Raw genomic sequence first — 3913 nt, 5'->3', positions numbered from 1 at the left:
ACTGGTGAGAGCCTGTCTTCTTGCTGTGTCCTCACATAGCAGAAGGGGCAGGGGAGCTCTCTGGGATCTCTTTTATAAGGGCACTAATCCTATTCATGGGGACTCCACCTCATGACCCAAACACCTCCAAAAGGCCCCACTGTCAAATACAATCACGCTGGGGGTTAGAGTTTCAACATATGACTTTGAGGGGGTGGAAACAAACATTTGGTCTATAGCAGTGATGGAACCCCCTGCAGGCTGTTGGCTTTTGAGGAGAACTTAGGAGCACAGGGCTTAGCCTGGGGCATGGGCCCCCAGGGCGAGGTCAATACACAGAAGCTGTTGCTTAGACAAAGAGAAGTGACAGCATCAGAGCATCAGGGCCTCCTTGAAAGCCAACCCCCTTGCAGGAGAATGGTCAACACTGCCCTGCCTTGGGGCCACATCACTGTATCGCTGTGCTGATTTCAACCCTCCCCGCCAACAAAACCTCACTGAGATCACCACTCTTACCCAATTGTTCACACTTGTACCCCCAGTGCTCACATCAGTGCGTGGCACAGAATGGGCACTCAGTTTTTGATCCAGTCGAACAGGCACTATTCTAAGCACTTTACAAAAATCATTACTCATAACATCCCTGGGAAATAGGTACTATATTTCCATTTTAGAGATCAGGAAACAGAGGCATAAAGAGGTTACATAACTTGTCCAAGGTTTCACAGCCAAGTAGTGGCAGAGTTGGAAATTTGAACCCTGGGAGGTATTTGTTGAAGGAAGGAAGGAAGGAAAGGGTGAGGGGCAGGGTCTGGGGTCTGTAGTTCTGAAACGCAGAATCAGAGAACAGGGGCCTTAGCAAGCATCAATCTCCACTCCACTCCCCTGCTGTTCTACAGGTGGGCAGTGGGGACTAAGGTCTGGGAGGGTGGGGCCCTAAAGCCAAGCAGGAGAGTAAAATTCAGGATTCCCAGTTCCCAGTCGGGAGTTTGGGATGCGTTAGAAAATCCCAAGTGTTGAATTCCTCACTGTCACTGGAAAGAGTTTCATAGTGAGTTGAGTGGAAGGGACAGGTTACAAGACACGGTGTGATGTTAATAGCTAACATTTGACGAGTGCTTCCCCTGTGCCAGGTAATTTACAACGCCCTTTATGTACATTTTACTACCTTGTAGAATCCTCAAAAGAATTTCATGAGGTAAGTATGGTCACTAAACCCATTTTACAGCTGTGAAAATTGAGGCTCAGTGTCTCCAAGCGACTGGCTCCAGGTCATGGAGCTAATGAGTGAAGGAGTCTGGGACTCATACCCTGGCCCCTGCTGCAGCCCCTGTCCCCCACTGATCCCCCAGTGCCTCACCACTAAATGGCACCACTGATGATTTTCACATTTAAAAATAATAGCTGTTATTATATATAGAATGGATAAACAACAAGGTCCCACTGTATAGCACAGGGAACTATATTCAATATCCTATGAGAAACCACAATGGAAAAGAATATATGAAAAAAGAATGTGTATATATATATATATATATATATATATGACTGAATCCCTTTGCTGTACAACAGAAATTAACACAACATTGTAAATCAACTATACTTCAATTTAAAAAAAAAGCTGTTGCTGACAGTAACACCAGGCACTGTGACTAAGAAATCATAAAATAAGCAGAGCTCAGCAAGGGCTAAAGGGCTGTGTGAATGCCTAAGAGGTAGGGAGGTGACCTGGGAACACTTCCTCTCAGTAAACACAGCCCTGATCACTGGGTGAAAGGTGTTGGACTCCTGACCAGTTAGGTAAGTTCAGGGTCCACCTGCCGACTCCTGGTCTGCTGGGTGGGGGTCTGAAAAGGTTCAGAAGACCAAGTCTAGCTCTGGAGGTCCCCTCTGAGGTCGCCTAGCACACGGGCAGGCTGCCTGAGAAAGGCCTCAGGCCAAATCCCTCCCTCTACCCTGGTCGAGGCCAACAGGGACACAGTGACACTTCCCAGAAATGGGACTTCTGCCTGCCCTTTCAGGAAACCCTCAGAGGCCCCCTCCATGGCTTTCATTTGACTTTGCACAGAAGGAATTCAACTGGACTCTATTTCCAGAGTGGCTCTGTGCCATACACTTTCCCCTCATAACTTGTATAACTGTGCAAAGGTGTCATTATCTCCATTTTATGGGTGAGGACACTGAAAGAGGTTAATAACTTGCTTGAAGCGATAGGGCTGGGATTTTTTTTTTTTTTTCTTTTCGTTTTTTTAGGGCCGGGATTTGAACCCAGGTTGCTTTAAACAAAAGGAAGGTCCCGAGAACTGTGTGTTCATGATGTACCTTGAGATACAGGTGGCAGGCAGAGAAGGGAAAGTTAAAGAGGCTAAATTCCCTTTTTTTTTTTGGCCACGCTGCTTGTGGGATCCTAATTCCCCGACCAGGGATTGAACTCGGGCCCCTGGCAGTGAGAGCACCAAGTCCTAACCACTAGGCTGCCAGGGGATTCCCAAAATTCCTGAATCTTACAGGCCATGTAGGGAGCTGGCCTGGAATAATCACATCATCCTCTCTCTAAAACCTTCCATGGCTCCCCTTTACCTTTAGCATAAAGCACAACCTCATTAACATGGCCTGCAAGGCCCTCCTGTAGGATGGGGCCTGCCTACCTTTCTAGGCCTGCCCTCACCCCTCACAGATCCTGGGCTCCTACATTCTCTCAGCTTAGTCTTTCCTCTCCACCAACTCCCCTCTCTCCTGGCTGACTTCTATCCATTGCTCAGGCTCAGGCTTACGTGCTACTTCCTCAGGAGAGTCTGCCCTGACCACACACACCAGGCCAGGCCTCTTCTGTGTCCTCACTTCTCCCTGAGCTCCTCCTGACCTCAGGTGTATCACAGCTCTCATCACTTGGGCCACATCTACATGCCTGCCACTACAGCCCCAGTCCCAGAGCAGATGGCGTGATAAACATCTGTGAATGAAAAATGAATGAATGAAGTGCTTGGCAGACCTTGGAAGGCTGCGGTAGGCAACAGACAGAGGGGGAGGGTGGTGAGGTGGCTGGGCTGACCTGCAGGTTGTATTAATGACAATACTGCAAGGGTAGGGCCAGCGCTCAGAGGTGGGAACACAGGCTGAAGTTTGGACTTTGGCCCATCAGCGATCTGGAATCCTGGGCTGAAGGCATGCTGGAGCCGAAGCCCTGGTTTAAGAAAATAAGTCTGGCCTTGAAGCTGTAGGGGAAAACGAGCAGCTCTGGGGAAAGCCACCCATGGGCCTCTGGACACAATGAAAATGGTGTAAACACACTCTCATGTTTCAACCTGGGAATCTGGCCTGATTTTACACAGTGTTGGGTCAGGCATTGGGCCTTGGCCTTCACACACTCACTAATCAAATCTGGCCAACAACCCCAGGAGATAGGGACTGCTCTGGCCCCACTGGACAGATGGGAAAACTGAGGCTCAGAGAGGTTGAATGACCTTCCCCAAGTCACACAGGGACTCTCCATTGCTGCCTTAATTAAACTGTATCACAGCATACTCAGAGGTGGGGGATCTAGACCATCCAGACTTGCACTGTGTAATACGGTAGTCATTAGCCAACTGTGGCTATCTAAGTTTTTAATTTAAATTCAATGGAGTTTAAAATTCAGTTTCTCAGTCACACTAGTCACATTTTTAAGTGCTCAATAGCCACATGTGGCTAGTGCTTACCATATTGAACAGTGCAGAGATGGAACATTTCCATCATTGCAGAAAGTTCTATTAATAGTGCTTGTCTAGACCATGGAGGTGGACAGTTCTACAGAGACCACTCAAATCAATGCTCTTATTTAGCAGATAGTGAAAGAGAGGTCAGGGACTGGTTCAAAGTCACACAGTGAATCAATGACAGACGTAGAACTCAAAACCCGGGTTCCTGACTCCCAATCCAGTGCTCTCTCCACTGA

Source organism: Balaenoptera musculus, chromosome 6 (genome assembly GCF_009873245.2).
Source record: "Balaenoptera musculus isolate JJ_BM4_2016_0621 chromosome 6, mBalMus1.pri.v3, whole genome shotgun sequence".
Taxonomy (NCBI): Eukaryota; Metazoa; Chordata; class Mammalia; order Artiodactyla; family Balaenopteridae; genus Balaenoptera; species Balaenoptera musculus.
The sequence above is the reverse complement of the archived record's forward strand: the minus strand, read 5'-3'. Positions refer to the sequence as shown.